At 48.1% G+C, this 18,412-nt stretch overlaps 1 protein-coding gene across 1 annotated transcript in view; it reads left to right on the forward strand.

Annotated features, from left to right (window-relative positions):
• Positions 1-5,807: 5,807 nt before the first annotated feature.
• Positions 5,808-18,412, forward strand: part of SCNN1A (sodium channel epithelial 1 subunit alpha) — a 50,405-nt gene continuing 37,800 nt past the window's right edge. The window contains exon 1 of the mRNA XM_063435336.1: positions 5,808-6,126. The gene's annotated coding sequence lies outside the window, so the exon portion shown is untranslated. The remainder of the gene's footprint in view (positions 6,127-18,412) is intronic.

The raw sequence follows: 18,412 nt of genomic DNA on the forward strand, positions 1-18,412 counted from the left end.
CTGACAGCAAAGCAATGGAAGGTTCCTCATGCTATCAACATGAAAAGCTGAAAATGCCATCACCATGGTAACAAGATGTTCGGTCGACAAGCGCATATCAAAGAGTGTGCCAGTTATATAAAAGAGTACCAGACCCAATTCCTTCAAAACAACGATAAATCAAAAGGGATTTAAAAAATACTTCTACATGTAGTGTATTTAGAAACGAGTTTACACACTCATCAATTCTTTACTAGGTGGTAAAGTGAAATGAGGCAACAGTCATTGAACTTAGGCATGCCGTGCCAAATTTGTTAATCCTGTTGCAAAAGCTTTGCAAACATTGCACCCCTATCAGCCAAAGTTAGAATTGCCGGAACATTTAGACAGAAAGTACATGGGACCAAACAGAGTCTTATTACCAGGCTATGGATATCTAAAAGTAGGACATATATTAGTGATAGGTTAATGTTACACTTAAAAAATGCTACATGGGGGCGGAGCCAAGCATCCGAGCTGAACAGCCGCATGACAAAAGAGCTGCGGCCCAAATCCTCTCTTGCACACAATTAACCCCGCTTTGGGCTCCCCTCAGGGTCCAAGGGTGATAACACAACAGTATGGAGCTCAAGACCAAGAAAATAAAACCCGAAAAACCGAGGCAGGGACCTAATATTGCGGATCTCCTGCAACAGACACGCGAGACCGCTAGGCCCAAGATGGCCGCCTACCCAGAAACCTATTCCAACTTATCAGACGATTTCTCTTCAGGGGACAAGCAGCGGACTTAACATCCATGCAAAGACCTACACTAGCCGCCCAAAAGACGGATGCCTCACCGGTAACTACAGAGGTACTGAAGGCACTCCTCGCGGACCTCCAAGAGAACATCCACGCAGACGTAGCCTCACTCCGCAACGACATACACGGCCTGACAGGCCGAATGGGAGCACTGGAGACTGCCTCCAACGTCTGCTCAGACCAACTTGCCTCACTACAACAAGAAGTCCAAGGATTGCAGAAACAGAACGAAGAACATGAACGCCGTTTCACGGCATTGGAGGATGCACGGCGGGCTAATAACATCAAGGTACGGGGCATCCCGGAGAATACTCCACAGGCCGAAATACCGCACCTCCTGAGGCGCCTACTAGTGGCCCTACTATCACCACGACAGGCAAAAGCACTCACCGTGGACGGTTTCTTCCGGGCACCAAAGCCGGCCTCGGCACCAGCGGCAGCGCCACAGGATCTGATCGTGCGGTTCCAGCAATATTCAGCCAAAACCGCTGTCCTGGCAGCGACCAGAAACTGCCCCCCCTACAAATTCGAAACAATGGAACTATCTTTTTACACAGACCTCACAGGGGGCACTTTGGCATGGAAAAGGTCGCTCAGACCACTCACTACACTTCTGCAGAAACGTGGACTAAAATATAAATGGCACCAGACCCGCAAATTGATGATCCTACACGAAGATACCACACACGAAGTACGAGACCTCCGGGAAGCCAAAGCACTACTGTCCACACTGGGATTCCCTCAGGACTCTCTGAATGGAGCTGAGACTCAGGGAACAACCAAGCCGGCACACAGGTGGAACCCCGAAAGAGTGACATCCTTCGTCCCTCGCGGACCCACGGCTGACCTGATCGGGACTGTGACTACCTGAAACATGTCGGACACTGAACCGTGATATGCTGGACTCAATTGTTCAATCGTAAATATACTTACCTGTTACACAGCCACGGTTAAGTTATTAGGCTGCTAAAGTTAATTGCCTGTTGGCCACAGGCCAAAAAAAAAAACAAAATACATGAAAAAAAAATATGCTACATATACTCTTAGAGTGATAATATATTATATATCCCGAGCCTATATAGTACATACTTTATATCAAAAGATACAAAAAGATACAGATTCAAAATTTAATCTAGATCTTGTACAAACATAACGAATGCATAGAAAATAAATTGAAAATAATAATAATAAAATAATAACAAATAGCTTTACCCAATAAAAAAAAAACACAATCTGACCAAAGGTCAAATCAAAATAACCATAGACAAGCCTTCATACAAAGCATTGATATTACTTTCATAAAGGAACAATCCTTCCCACATGATCATATGAGCTCATATTATAGAGTGGACATGTGCAATTGGTTTCATTCCAAATGGAATTTTTTTTCATATTCGGCCAAATTCAACAATTCGGAAGTGTGTGTCCATGTTTTCAAATTGTTTGATATTAAAATTAAACTAAACTGAAAGAATTTGAAATGAATCGTGACAAATTCTTTCTGATCCATTCGCTTTCCTAAGCATACCAAATTTGGTTCCCTTAATAATGGTAACCCTATGTAAGGATATCAAATTAGGGAGTTATCTAGCCTAGTAAAAAACTAAGAAAGCAAAATTGAGAAAAGGGCTTTTCTTAATTTAGATTTTTCTTTTTTTTTTTTTTTGTCAATCTTTCTTTTATTGAAGCATTTGTAGTGGGGTACAGAAGAGAAGAGGGAAACGTATAGTTTGGTTACATTCGAGGGTGTAGACAGTATCAGCGTTAAACTAGTACATTTCTGAATAACGATGCTTCGTTTTTTGTTTTTAAATTATGAACTTGTAACAACATGGTGTAGTTAAGAGCACTGCATGACGTGTTAGAAAGTCAAAGGAATAGCAAAATACATTAAAATCTCCTATACATGCAGTCAGTAAGTATAGCACGATTCAGGCTAGTTGTACTCCGAATTACAATAGCATAGGGGACATAAACACATGTGGATTATCGGTAGATTAAGCTAGGAGTAGGTAAAGACATCAGTCTAGCGTAACAAACGATAATATGAAGTTTTCAGGAGGGTCGCCATCTAAGTGTAGCATACAGTACATATTAAAACAAAAATGATTAGCAATGTAAGAGCATCCTTATTGTGGTAGCCTGTGATCATGAACTTGTGCTGCACAGTTTAAAACTGCAGTGTGTCACATAGATTTACGTTCCTACCCAGGTAGGCAATGATAGTTCAGGCTGTATGCTGTTCAAAGTTAAATCTTACACATTATAATACTAAGCAACTTTGTACTAGCTATCCTAAAGATTATAAGACACCTGTGTCCAGGTATTGAGGCATATGCAGAAATGAAAGACAAGTAACAAAAGAAAAGGGCATTTTAACTTGGAGGTGAAGTTGCAAAGAAAAGTCCAGCAAAGAGAGGTCGTGTGGCCGAGCAGGTAATGTCCCCACAGTTCATAGCCAAGTGTGGTGGTAGTGAGACTGTCTGCTGGGGAGGTTAGTTCAACCTATTCCTCTGCTGGGTAGTGCAGCCGCACACTTCTGAGGAGTGGGAGAGATGGCCCCTTCGGCTTGTAAGATCCATGGGGGTGCGGCTCGGTGTAGGCCGTTGGTAACCGACTGCCGGCCCCAGGCCTCTGTGAAGGCCCTCACCTGTGATCCACTGACGCGGGTACTCAAGGAGGCCGTGTCATCCCTTCTGCGGGCGTCTTGTGGGGCTCCGGTGTTCTGCCGCCGCCAGCGGCGGGTGAGCCTCCGACGGTGTGGTCGGTGATTTGGAGTGTAACTCCATGTGGTCTTCAGCCTGGGAAGGCGTCGTGGGCGGCCTACAGGGCTGCGTTTCTGTCGTTGGTCGAGCTTTGGGCCCTGAGGTACATCTTTGGGCCTGGTAGAAACTCCACCACCGTGGTGAGGTGGTTTAGAGTGCGTGGTTGGCTTCACCTGTCTTCTCTGCCACTTGTCAATGTGTGACTCGGGAGCTGTCCGGCAGAACAGGCTTGGTGCGTGGTGGGGAGAGTGCGAGTGCGGTGGGTCTGGTGATGGTTGCACTTTTCGTGTTTTATTCTCAAGCTTCGCCCAGAAGGCTGTGAACAGCTTGTCGATGCGAACCTCCAGCGGCTCCATTAGGTCCCATGTGGTGAGGATCCCTGTGGAGTCCGCCATCTTGGCAGCAGTTGCATAGCGTGGCTGTCGTTTTCGGGTTGCCCCGTCGTCGTTTGGCAGCAAGTAGTGGTGAGCTGGGACCGGGATAACCCCCACCGGTCCATAGGGGGGGGAACGTGTGTTCAGGCTCTGTCTGGAAGCCGTCGCCGACGACGGAGGAGCGGCCGCCTCCTCCCCGCCGGCCATGCTTGAAGGCCTCGAGTCGCTTCGCCGGGTATTCTGCAGTCGGTACCTGTTGTGTGGTACCAATGCGTAGCCCTCTTCAGCAGCCGTCTGTATGTGGCCCATTTGTCGGGTTTTGAGAGTGATTTTCGGCTTTTTACCGGACAGATTCGTAGTTGAGAGCCGGAGCAGCTTTGTCCTGCGCCCGCTCGGCTCTGCGTCCAGGCCACGCCCCCCTAATTTAGATTTTTCAGCTGTCTACTATATGGCTCCCTAATTTAGTATCCTTATTACTTGGGGTTAACATAATGAATTGTACCAAATTAAGTAGTTACCTACTAAACAACTGAAACAGCAAAATTAAGAAGAGATTTTTTTTTAAGTTTTCTATTCCAGCAGTTTAGCAGATAACTCCAAATTGGTCCTTACATGAAATTGACATATTTAAGGATATAATTAGGGCACTGTCTAGCAGATATCTGCCTTACTCTGTAAGTGGCGGTACCCCAGAGTTTGTATGATCTCCCCTGTCGACCTTGGCCAATGGCCATTGCAACCCACTGGGTAATTGCCTGATGACCAGTCAGCGTCTGGCCCCCCGTGAACAGAACCAGAGCGACAGGCTCAAACAGAGGCCCACCAGGCACTTTATAACTTCCTCCCAACAATGGGTTGACAGAGACATTCGGACAGATGTTCGGAAGTAATGTGCACAGGTGTTTGTCATATGGTTTGTAGACTTAACATCAACTATTTGGTTGAAAATATATAAGTGAATTGCAGTTATAAGTGATATGCTGATATACCTGTGTGTAGATAAACAGTGTACCTATCGTGTCTGCGTGTATACTGATATAGGTGAATGTGTATGTGCATACTCATATAGGTGAGTGTCTGTATGTACACGAACATAGGTGTCTGTGTGTATATTGACATATGTGTCTGTGTGTAAACTGATATGTGTGAGTGTGTGTATACTGATCTAGGTGGTTGACTGTTTGTGTGTAATCTTATATCTATGAGTGATATATATACAGGTAAAGGTGAGTGTCTGTGTGTATACAGATAAAGGTGAGTGTCTGTGTTTAGACAGATAAAGGTGAGTGTCTGAGTGTATACAGATAAAGGTGAGTGTCTGAGTGTATACAGATAAAGGTGAGTGTCTGTGTTTAGACAGATAAAGGTGGGTGGCTGTGTATAAAGATAAAGGTGAGTGTCTGTGTATACAGATAAAGGTGAGTGTCTGTGTATACAGATAAAGGTGAGTGTCTGTGTGTATACAGATAAAGGTGAGTGTCTGTGTGTATACAGATAAAGGTGAGTGTCTGTGTGTATACAGATAAAGGTGAGTGTCTGTGTATAACGATAAAGGTGAGTGTCTGTGTTTAGACAGATAAAGGTGGGTGGCTGTGTATAAAGATAAAGGTGAGTGTCTGTGTATACAGATAAAGGTGAGTGTCTGTGTATATAGCTAAAGGTGAGTGTCTGTGTATATAGCTAAAGGTGAGTGCCTGTGTGCATACAGATAAAGGTGAGTGTCTGTGTATCTAAGTGTGAGTGTGAATCCATTTGATAAGCAGGTTTTACTCCCAGATTTTGAGTGTTACCATAAGCAGTTTGCTCAGGTGTATTTTTGTGATGTAAATGAGGATGTAATTTCCAGGTGAGGGGGCGGAGCAGTGGAGCACAGCCATGGGAGGTATATGGACACCGATATGCCAGGCATAACTGGAAAAAAACCAGTTCAAACATTCCTAGGTCCAGTTCCACAATACCTGAGAATGAGATCAGAGAGGCAGATAGAGAGGTAGGAGGAGATCAAAGAGACTGCGAGAGCAACTGTGAGAGAGACTGTGAGAGAGGAGAGACACCTGGAATTAGTACTTCATGCAGATATTTGAGAGTTTTGTCCAGCTTGGATGGTGACTATAATCTATTACAGAGGGCACCTGGGAACAGGCTGCTGCTGAGAAGGCAGGACAAGAAAACAAGGTCCAGTAGGAGCAAAAGAACAAGCATCAAAGGTTTGTGTGAACATTAGGGTAACCTGTGTGATAGTCTCAATCCCTGCATGTGTACTGAGAACACCTCTGTAACATCCCCAACACCTGTGTACTGGGAATACCTGAGTAAAATCCCAAACACTTGTATACTGGGAATACCTTTGTAATGTTCCCATCACCTGTATACTGAGAATACCTGTCTAATATCCCCAACACATGTATACTGGGAATATGTGCAACGTTCACAACATCTGTATACTGGTAGCACAGATGCAAAGGTTTCAATACCTGTACAATAAAAATAAGTTTGTGACAGTCCCAACACCTATACGCTGGGAATATATATATGACGGTCCCTATACATGTACACACATTATACTATATTGACTCTCCAAGTACATGTACACTTGGAATAAGTGTGTCAAAGTTCCAACAACTGTACACTGAGAATGCCTGCGTGACAGTCTCAACACAAGTACATAGAGAATACCTGTTTGAGAGTTCCAGCACCTGTACCCTAAAAATACTTCTGTGAAGGCCCCCACACTGGTATATATTTGGAAAAGCTTTCTGATTGTCCCAATACCTATATACGGTTAATACTGATGGCCCCAGAAACTGTATATTGGAAATACATTTTTATTTTCTGGTATATGTACATTTGGTTTACCTGTGTGTTTGCCCTGTTAGCAGTATATTGTATTTACCTGTGTACCTGTGTGAGGGTACACTCACTCATATTCATATATACACAGACAGACACGCGCCTGAATAAATATATACACAGATGCTCACCTTATTACCACAGACACTCACCTATACCAGTAAACACACATACTAGCTCATTTATCATTATATAGTCATACGTTTGCCTGTACACCAGTATACACACAGAAACACAGGTATCTATCTAGACACTCACAGATATTAGTAAACACAGACACAGTACATAGTATGGTTGTACACACTGAAATGGGCCTAGTAAAGTAGGAGATATTAAAGGGTTAATCTAAATACCATAACAATGCTCTATGCGTGGGAAACTGATGGCGCAGAGAATAACCCACTCTCGCAAGTGAGAATGGCTCACAAATAAACTTGTTCATCGGAGGGTATTCAGTTTGTCTGAATCAGTTCATGTGAAATTTAAAAAAACTGGTTCATATTAACTTAATTTTCTGTTCTTGAAGGGATACTGTAGGCACTCAGACCACTTCAGCTTATTGAATTGGTCTGGGTGCAGTGTCCCTATTGTCCTTAATACTGCAATGTAAACATTGCCGATCCAGAGAAACTGCAGCACTATCTCAGCCTCTAGTGGCTGTCTACCAGACAGCCACTAGAGGGCTTCGTAGTTTAAAACAGACCTCTGGTCCAGTATCTGACGCTGGACGTCCTCACACTCTGCATGAGGACCTCCAGCATCATATTTTTCCCCATATGATTGCATTCATTCAATGCTTTCCTATGGGAAGGTCTAATGTGTGTGCAGAATTTGCAGTGCATGCGCATTAGAGCCCGCTCGTCACGGGATGGAGGAGGAGCTTTGACCCAGAGCTGAGGGATCTTGGCGCTGGCATAAGTAAGTAAATAAAGGGTTTTTAACCCTCTATTTACTTGGTAGAAGGGGTGTGTGCAAAGGAGGTGGGAGGCAGGGGGAGCAATAGTGTCAGGGATACAACTTTGTATTCTTGGCACTATAGTATCCCTTTAAACTGAGTTTGAGTCTATCCACATTTTGTAAAATAATTTCATCCACTAACAAACTTCCGATACACTGAAGGGTTAACAATGGAAGTGTCATGGAACACAGCTACCTGCTGCTTCTTACTCCCATTCCACAACACAGGGATGAGAGTATAGTTGGGGGTAAGTAACCAGGCCAATTGTCCCCCCACCCAATTGTCGTCCTCCCCCCCCCCCCCCCCCCCCCAAGGCAGCATATGCTCCCACTCATGTCCCATCAACAAACTACACCGAGATGGGGAATTCAAATTTTAGGAAAAAAATCTCGGGGAGGCATTGCGACACTTTACTGAAAACAAATGTTCACCTTCGTGTTAGTTGGCCTACTTTCTTCACTCCCAAATCATTTTCCCTAAGAAACATTTGTCAACAATTCCCTTCATCTTGCTGTAATTTCAACTTGACTCACTCCATGTCACGAACGCCAATTTCTCTCCCTTATATTATTTACTGTAGCAAGAATTGCTGGTAATTTAAAAGTGAAATAAAAGTGAATTGCAAATTTAAGGTAAAAAATAAAAAGCTGATTTGGAAAAATTAAGATATGATTCAGGTTTGACTATTTCGTTCTAAAATGTGAAATTTACTTCGGGAAATTTGACTTCATTCCTTACAATCTCCATTTCATTTGACATTCATTCTCCCTCCTCCTATCCTTGCAATGTTTTATGCCTTCAGTGAATTATTCTTTCTCTTGTAAAACCTATAATGCCAACGTCAAAGTACATTTAATCCTGATAACAGGAAATAGGACAGGTTGTACCTACGACAGTGGTAGACTCATATTTCAAGGAAGTGGAGAGATGGGCCCCTCATCATTCTGGTGTTCATACTGAACGGTTGTGGCTAGTTAACATAGTGCGTACCTAGTCAGGTTAATTCAATAAGTCGCTGCTTGTAAGTAGGCCAAAAATAGTTTTGAGTTGGAAAATATTAGCAGGAGTCATATGTTAAGTGTATACAACAGAACATCAATTGTATCTATTGTTTCTATTGTCAGTGATAGCAAGCGTGTGTGGCCAAATCAGACTATTGTAAAAAAAAAAAAAAGGGAGTGTGACTGAAAAACCTGTTGATTTCTTTATCTTATTTAAAAGACTACTAAGTTTGTTATTTAACCTTTGCCCCACTACATACAGAAACAAAACATTTTATGGATGATCTTACGGTTGTGTTCATCGCTCGGAGCCTGCATGTGTCTGTCTGAAGGAAATCTGTGAATTCTTTACTTTAAAAGAGGTTCATACACTAATTCAGTGGTTTCGGCAGGAACACATGCACCGGTTGTGAGTTATATATATATATATATATATATATCAAAATGTAGAAAGTTCTTGCACTCACGCTTTGATAGAATATTTGCCGGGTGCTTGAAATCCAGGAAAAATTTAAATATACGTAGATAGTGATCAGCACTCTCGGCCTTTGAAGATTAAAACATAAAGTTTTTTGATTATCCATTAAAAATATATAAGATCAACGTTTCAGTCCCAGCAGGGACTTTCATCAGGATCAGGCATCGCCTGATACCTTTTTTATTGAACTAACATAATATTTCAAAAATAATTCTGTATACATTCCACCCTCTTTAGACTTTTCATAATGTCTAGGGGTCTAGGGGGAAGGCAGGGCTGCTACACCAATTTTGTGCCTCAATTCAGGTGTTAAAGATCCGTTGTACTAAAATGCAAGCTGTAGTGGATTGAAAGTCAAAGATCAACTTCCTATTTTATTGGTTAATAATAAATGATTTGATTTATAAGTTAATAAATACGTCAATAAATAAATACTTACCTCTTCTCCAGTGCCAACAGCACCCTCATCGTGCAGGCTTTGTGGGTGTTATACAAATATGATATCTGTGCTAATGGTTCCATCTGCCTTGCTTGAAATATCTGCCTATATATTCGAAACACTTCCCTAGATAGAGTGCTCTTTCCCCGAAAAATCTTCATGCAGCTTTCTTTAAAATCTACACATTTGCTAGCAATTCTGCTGGTACAATGTATAGATGAAATTCCATGAACCTTAATCTAATTTTAAATCTCACTGTTGAACCAGAAAACTACGAGGTCCCATTAAACAGGAGTTTATGTTGACATTTTCATCTTATATAATAAACGACTTTATTGGAATAACCTGACAAACTTGTTACAAACATAGTTGAATGTTTAAGGGAGAAAATGATGCTTTTGAAACCTGCTGCAGTGTTTTGTAAGAGGCCTTTTAAAACATTGGGAGGAGGTACAAGTGGTTTGGGGTGAACGTGTGGCCAGGGAATAGGGCTGTGTCGGACAAATTTTAGATAACTTCTTGACATACTGATGACAATTTTTTTTTTCATTCAAAGTTTATTAAGTTGATAAGTACATACAATGAAAGGAATGCAATAAAACTGAGAATGCATAGTCATCAGAAAGCAATATAACCAAAGGGTGATACATGAAAAGAAAGATTACATAATCATCGAAGAGAGACATCCATATGGAGTATACTACACTTTTTGGATAACAGCATTGTCTAACAGAATAACACTAGGCTTGACAGTTAGGTAAAATAGTCGGCTTAGTATGTTAAGGTGAGGTGTGGATACCCAAGGGGCAAACAGGGTGGATGTGGTATTGCGCAGCTTAAGGCCGGCGTTTATGCCAGTAGTGTGTTGCACCCATGGGACAGTGCAAGGCTGCGTTATAAGACCTAGTTGGTTACCGTGTCCCTAAGCCTGTGATTTAGTAATTGAGAGGTACAGCAAGTATCCAGCTGGACAATTATGTAGCTATTGGAGACCCTTAGGTTAGTTGGTTATACATTTTGCTTGTAGGCAATCCCAGGTGCGAGTTTATGTGTAGTGGTGTTTAGTGGTCCACTCTCACTCGGGAGAGGGATAGTGTATGTGGATGCCTCAGAGAGTGTGTGGCGCCTTCGAGATATGTAGGTGTTGTATAAGGTAGAAAGAGGGACACACAGGTCCTCCAAGAAAGAGAGAGTGGTAAGAGGAGGAGTACAAGGTCAGAAAAAGGGGGTAGTTACGGAGGTGGGAAAAGAGGTATGGAAGGTATAGGTCAAGACGGAGAAGATGTAGGGCGAGGGGAGAAGAGGGGAAGCCACACTCCTTGGCCACCGGTCGGGCTATGTCCTTTCTGTCTGGTGAGAATCTCAATTTAAGGAATTTAAATCAGGACTAAACTATCTTGCTTACACGCATGCCTCCTAAACATTCTGCCTTTGTGACTTTTACTGTTCCAGGTTTGTTCCATGGTGTTCCGCTTTTGGTGGACATCACGGAAATGTCCCCAGGAAGTGTAGTGTAAGCGCATCCTTAGACACACTCAGGCTACACTCAGGACTAGGACCCTGCATAGGGCATTGAAACATTGATGCCTGCATGGTGTGCCCTCATTGGCCAACCTGCATTTACACCAGCCTGACTGGCCAGTGATTTGGGTGTATCTGCCCTCTTCCCGGGCTTGTCTGCCCCTTTGTGGTTGGCCAGTGACACAATTTGTGTTACATGCCCACCTCCTCTAACCCCTTCCAATGACGTCTTGAGTCAAAGGACACCAATTTTGGGACCTATGCTTAAATGTACTAATGTAAGGCACACTTGTAGTTTAAAGACCCATTACTATGAGGTTTATTTTTCCTGCAAAAATGTGTTATACACAGCATCAGAATATCAGCGGAACCCATTTCCTCATTTAGGCATTTCAATAAACACTGTTAAAACATTGGGGTAAGTATAAAACACACTTACCTCTTTAAATATGTTGCATTTATGCTCAGGTTTTTCTTCCAAAGAGCTGTATGTGCACACTCACATCATCCACGCACATGACCCATTACATTGATAAAGACATTTCTCCCTTTATGAACTCCTACCTTTATGAACTTTTTCCTGGATGCGCCGTCATTTTGTGTCCGTGGTTCATGGATCAGGTCCGTGGTTCATGGATCATGGATCAGTGCTTTGGAGCACAAACAATAAGAGAAGAAGAAGAATTTGTGGTTAGGAGTAGACAAGAAGAGAGATGAGGATCATGACAGGTGTATAGTCGCCATTTGGGCAGTCGGAATCCAGGACAAACCACCCCCATATCCTAACCCAATAACACACAGACACTAAGTAATATGGGGAAATTTGTCCACAGCTTTATTAACCAATAATTAATAATAATAATAATAATAATAACAATAATAAATTAACAGATAAACATGGGTCATTGCCCCCCATACTCCGCCCCCTCGCGTCCTGTTCCTTCGGCTACCATACAAAAGGCAATGACCCCCATATAATAACACATATACATATTTATAACATATTTATAACATACACCAACATTCCAAAGTGCCAACCATCCATTAACCACGGCAGGGGTATACCCGGATACCCCTGCCCCACCAGGTTCTGAGCCACCTCCAGGACTCGAAACCTCTCAACCACCGATGACCACAATCTGTTTATTCCACCTCACGTTCATCCAGGGGAGCCTATTTCCTCTCCTTCAGCTCCCCGTCCCGCCACAAGCTCAGACCTTGACCCCTTAAGCTGTCTGAGCTCCGCCACCCCGAAGAAACAGAGCCATCCGTATACCATCCTGCCAACCCAAGTTGAGCAGGTCCAAACCCACCTCCGAGAGGTGAACACCATCCGAGCGGTAGTATCCTGGCAACCCTTCCTCCAGCTCAAGGTGCCGTACCACCACACCCCCTACCTTCCGCACAAAGCTTGCCATCAAGCTATTCACTTTCTTTCTGCACCTATCCATAGCCACCGGATCCCGAGCGTGCCGCCACCGGCGCCTCGGGACAATCTCCGACCAAAACAACATGACCCCCGGAAGCAGGCCCCTCAACTTAATGATGTCCTGCTTCATCCACTTCACCAGCCGGCGTTGCGGCGTAAGGCCCAGGTCATTACCCCCAATATGTAGGACCAGTAAGTCTGGCGTGCATCCCGCCGCCAGCATCCCAAACAGTTTACCACAAACATCCCCCCAGCAAAAAACCCTGATACCCAAACCAGCGAACTGCCAACTGGCCTCTCGGAAAACCCAGCTGCTGGCCTTGCGCTCGAGCTGCGGCCCTCCTCTCGGCCCAGAAGACAAACGAATGGCCCACGATCCATGCCTCACGCCCTGGGGGGGAAAAAACAAATGATGAGGGAAGTCCGACAGAGACCCCCACCCCAGCCCAAACAACACAGTGAACCATTTCAGTACAGCCAGTTACAAGTCTATTATTCCCATTTTTTTATTTTTTTTTTGCATAAAACGGTCCCCAGTTCCATTACTCCAACAGACCCAACCGGACATAGGAACGGAATCTTACCGATTCCCACCTCCCGATCCGCTTCACCACCTCGTCCCCCAATCCCAACCGAGCCGCCTCCGTGGCCGCCCCAATACGGAACGAGTGCGTTCCAAATCGTTCAGCACGAAGCCCTAACTTGCCCAAGCCCAACCGAAAAACTTTCGTGAACTGGAACCGAGAGAGGGACGATCCGTCGGCATGCACCAACAAGGAACCCCCCATCGCTGGCCTCCGCGCCAGGTACTCTGCCGTAGCAGCCAACGGGCACAAAGCCGAGCCCGGCAAGGCCCCCAGTGCCACGTCCCGGCCCACGCCGCGGACGTCCGTTTTGGATCTGCCAAGGTGCACCACCACCTTCCCATCCAAGACACGAACCCCCGAAAATTGCAGGCCCCCCTGCACCATCTTATTAGCGCTCACCAATTCCCCAATTCGGAATGCCCCAAAAAACGCCAAAATAAACGCCACCCTGAACAGCGAAGCCTCGAACCCATCGAAACAGATAAAAGGCAATAAACCCACCAAATCCCCCAGTAGCCGAACCGACACCGGGCGCCTGGTATCCGGCGACCTGCGTCCCTTGCGATAACCCTTCAGGGCCTGCCTGATAACGAAGGTCTTGGTATAGTCCTCCTTCCCATGCCACCTAAACCAAAATGCCATCGCCGCCATGGACCTGTCTACCATGGTAGGCGACGCCCCTTTTGCCAGCAACTGACAGGTGTACCACAGGAAAGCATCCCGCAGGGCATCCCCGTTGTCCATGGCCAACCCGTCCAGCGACCGCTCCCACAAGCCCCAAACCTTACTGTATGAGGCCCAAGTGGCCGGTGCCAGGGAAGCCTTCACAAGTCCTCCAAGCAGGATGCTCCCAGCTGCCAAATCTCATCCGGGCAAGCCTGCCCTTCCTTCGATGCCCCCGGCGCCACCAGCCAGAATCGGGACCACTGAAAACGAGACAGAGCATCAGCCACCTCATTCAAATAACCGGGAACATGCCGCGCGCGAAAAACAACATTCCGAGACATACACAGCAATACCAGTCGCCTAAGCAGCCTAACCACCGGCCTTGAGGCCGCAGACTGACGATTCACCGCGTGAACCACTGCCATGTTATCCGAGAAAAAGACCACTTTCCGATCGCGCAGCCTGTCGCCCCACAGTGCCATCGCAACGACCAACGGGAACAACTCAAGGAAAGCCAAGTTGCGCATAAGAGGGCTCGAACCCCAAGAGTCCGGCCACCTCTCCGCACACCAGCAGCCACCAAAATATGCCCCAAAGCCCACGCTGCCCGATGCATCCGTGAAAAGCTCAAGCTCGGCCGACAACTGGCCCTCCTGCCGGAACAACACCGTCCCATTAAAGTCCCGCAAGAAGGCATCCCAAATGCCCAAGTCCACTTTCATGGCCGCCGACACCCGGATGAAATGGTGCGGGGACCGAACCCCCGCAGTAGCGTCCGACAAGCTGCGACTGAAGACCCTTCCCATCGGAATGACCCGACACGCAAAATTGAGCAGCCCAATCAAAGACTGGAGCTGCCGCAGAGTAACCTTGCGCGCCCCGGCCACAGCAGCCACCGCCCCTCGAAGCCTGTCCAGCTTATCCCGGGGCAGCCGACATTCGCCCAACCCAGAGTCAATCTCCAGACCCAGGAAACTCAGACACGTGGTCGGGCCATCAGTTTTATAAGCCGCCAGCGGAACCCCGAAGTGGCCCGCCACCCATTCAACCGTCCGCAGCGGGCGCAGGCAATCCAAGGAATCAGCCGGCCCCACACACAGAAAATCATCCAGATAATGCACAATAAAACGATTCCCCGCTTCCACCCGTACCACCCATTCGAGAAAAGTGCTAAATTTCCCCGGCTCCTTCTTGGGAACCACCCCAAGTGGGGAAATCCGCAGGCCTTCCAGCGGAGGCACTGCGAACGGGCCCGCCATGCGGCCCAGCCCGACTTCTTTGCCCAGCTTCTCCCTAACCACGTCCGGGAAGTCGGCCACAGACTTCAGGTTGCGCAGCCTCCCCGATCCCCCTTCCCGCTCCTGAAACGGAATAAAAAACCCCGTCGCAAAACCCGCCAGGAGCACAGCGGCATCCGCCCTGTTAACGTAGCAGCTTAGCCACGGCTCCATCGCGCTTAGCCTCACTGGGGTGAAGCCCAGGGGAAGCGGATGCACCCCCTCCCCCGGCCGCGACAGCCGCACCGGCGCCACCGGACTTACCCTTCGTGAAGCAGCGGTTGAGCCCATGAGCGCCTCCGCAGCCGGAGCACTCGTGCTTGAAACGACAGGTGGCCCCCCATTTGCATTGGCCCTCATTATAGAGCCAACATAAGCCCTTTGGTAAGGTGGCCGACGAGGCGGACTGCCCCCTAGCGCCGGCCGAGTTCTGAAAGGGCTGCGCCTTTTGCGCCATCATCAGCTTCATCCAGAGCGGCAGGTCCATTTGGTCCCACCGCATACCCGGGTTAGCCGCCAGCCGCTGCCTAAACTGCTCGTCATACCGCCACCACGCCAACCCCCCGTAAGTCCGGTACGCTTCCCAAATGCCATCCAAATAGCAAAACAGAGAGGAGCATAACCCCGGCGATTTCTCGCCGAGCACGCTAGCCAGCACACAAAAGGCCCTCAACCAATTCCCAAAGGATTTCGGAATCTTGCGATACCGCTTCCTCTTCTCCTCCTCCTCCTTCTTCTCGTCCTTCTTATCCTCCTCCTTGAGGTCTATAAAGTCCTCCAATGGGAGGAGGGAGAAGATCTCACAGAACTCACCCTTCCATATCTTATCCTTTACGTCCTGTTTCAAATGAACCCCCAGCGGGCCCGCAAAAGATACATACGCGTGCTGTCTAGCCGCGTCGGGGATACCCCCAGTCAACTCAGCCCGCTCACTCCCCGTCTCCCCTACTTCCTGCGGCACCACCATGTCCCCGCCCGAACTAGGCCCTGTGGAGTTCCCAACCCGAGAGCCCGTAGCCACAGCACCCGGAGCCCACACCTGACCAATGCCGCTAGTGTCACCCCCCGCCCCCAACGAGTGGAGTAGTGCCTGACGTGTGGTAACTAAAGCGCTAGAGTGTAGTGACCCACTGGACTCACCGGCCAAGCCCCCCGACACCGGAACGGTGGGGGCTGCAGTGCAGATCGCCCGACGTCCAGGAAGAGGAACTTCCGCTGCTGTCTCGCCGACCGGGGAGCCCACCCGGTGAACAGCCTGCGAGGAGGCAGAACGGCTCCGAGATCTAGGACAAGGAGAAGAAGTCCTGGGTAGGGTGTAACGGACATCAATACCCCTCCCGTCACGACCCCGGGAGCGCCTGCTCTGCACCGAAGCCTCCCGCTGACCTCTACCACCACGTGGCACCCGGGAACCCCTGGGGCTACGACTCCTCCCGTCTCTACCAGCAGGCCGCCCCTGCCGACCATACCTAGGGGCTGCCACACCTTCCCCTGCCGAGCTGTCCGAGGGGGAGCAGTGCCGACCCGACCTCCCCCGCGCATCCCGGGACCCCAGAGATCTAACGGGTGAGGGACTGCCGCTACTACTCCCAGAACCCGGGCCCCCCCGCCGCCCAACCACTACGGAGGATCCCAGTCCCCGGCCTCCCTTATTCCTCTGCCTAACTGCCTCCGGAACCCTCTTTCCCGCACCTACCGCCACTGCCCCCTTACCTTCTCCCCCATGCTTACCAGACCCCCTTGGCCCAGACCTACCCACCACCCCTTCGGGGGACCCGCTCTCTGACCTGGCCGCATCCCGAGAACCCCCCCGCCCTTGGAACGCACTCCCTTCGAACCGCATTTGCGCTTAGGGGCCCCAGGACCCTCCCCCCTTACGACTGTAGCCTGGGCGCCCCCCACCGGCCTACTCCCGCCCCCCTCCGTGGCAGAGCTCCCCCTAGCGACCTTCCCGCCAAGAGGGCCCCGGCCGGAGCCCTCTGCACTTGCCTGTTGCCTCCTAGGCCGGCCATGCGGTCTCCCGGATCCAGCCTCATCATCATCGTCACTCTCCGATGGGGGGGAAGCCCTCCCAGACCTCCCCTCCGTGGGTCCCGCACCACCAGGGGGCCGCCCGGCCACCTCCGACCCGAAAGCAGCAGCGCCCTCGTCCGCGACATCCTTCTGCCGCCGAGTGCTCATCCGAGGCTCCGTCCGCACGCGGGGAGGCAAGGCCTCGACCACGCGGCTCCCGGGCCTGCTGCCGGTCGCAACCGAAACTCCACTGCTTCCGGGGACAACTTCACCGGGCCCCGTGCCCGGGCTTAGCCTCCTCGGGGGCCTCCGGGCCCTGACCGGTCTCCCGCCATCACCGTCCCGATCCGCCGCCTCCGCCAGGGCAGGGCCTAGCTGTGCCCGTAGCCAGTCCACACCCTGATGCCGTGCTGCCGACCTGAACCCCTCCAGCAAACGCTCCACGTCGTCCATTGGCCCTGCAGAGGAGACAAAAGAAATCCGACCAAGCAAGTCCGCGCACACCGAGGTGAACACAAACTCAACCAGGTAGAAAGTTAGAATGACTCACCTAAAATGGCTGCTCATTTAAATAGCCAATCCTACTTACCCATAATTCCAACCCTTGCTTACTTCCTCCTAAGCCCGCCTCCTAACCCCTGTCAAGGCCTTTTTCCGCTTAGCTGCGCTCTAGCTACATGGGGCTACAGGAACACAGTTCCTGAAGATAAAGAGAAGCCTATAAACACTTTTAGATTGTACTGTATTCTTTTTGTGCTCTTATGGGCATACGTTACAGATCCTGTAATATTTTTGCACTGTGTGCTATTGAGTAGATATTTGACTTGATTTGTCTGTGTGTGTCTGACATAGCTGTCTGTGTGTATGTGTGTTTTCCATTGTGCCATGTTTTAGCAGGCAGCAATAGTAAGGAGCAGGAGGAGGGCTGAAAAGCCTGAAAAAGGGGAGAAGGAAGAAAGTTTGAGAGCTGTAAAAATAAAAGGAGTAACAGAAAAGTGATAAAGGACAGGGGGAAGCTGATAATGAAGAAAATTAAAGGACCACTCTAGGCACCCAGACCACTTCAGCTTTATGAAGTGGTCTGGGTGCCAGGTCCTTCTAGGGTTAACCCAATTTTTCATAAACATAGCAGTTTCAGAGAAACTGCTATGTTTGTGAATGGGTTAAGCCTTCCCCTATTTCCTCTAGTGGCTGTCTCACTGACAGCCGCTAGAGGCGCTTGCGTGATTCTCACTGTGAAAATCACAGTGAGAGCACGCAAGCGTCCATAGGAA

The sequence above is a fragment of the Pelobates fuscus genome, chromosome 10 (genome assembly GCF_036172605.1).
Source record: "Pelobates fuscus isolate aPelFus1 chromosome 10, aPelFus1.pri, whole genome shotgun sequence".
In the NCBI taxonomy this organism is placed as follows: domain Eukaryota; kingdom Metazoa; phylum Chordata; class Amphibia; order Anura; family Pelobatidae; genus Pelobates; species Pelobates fuscus.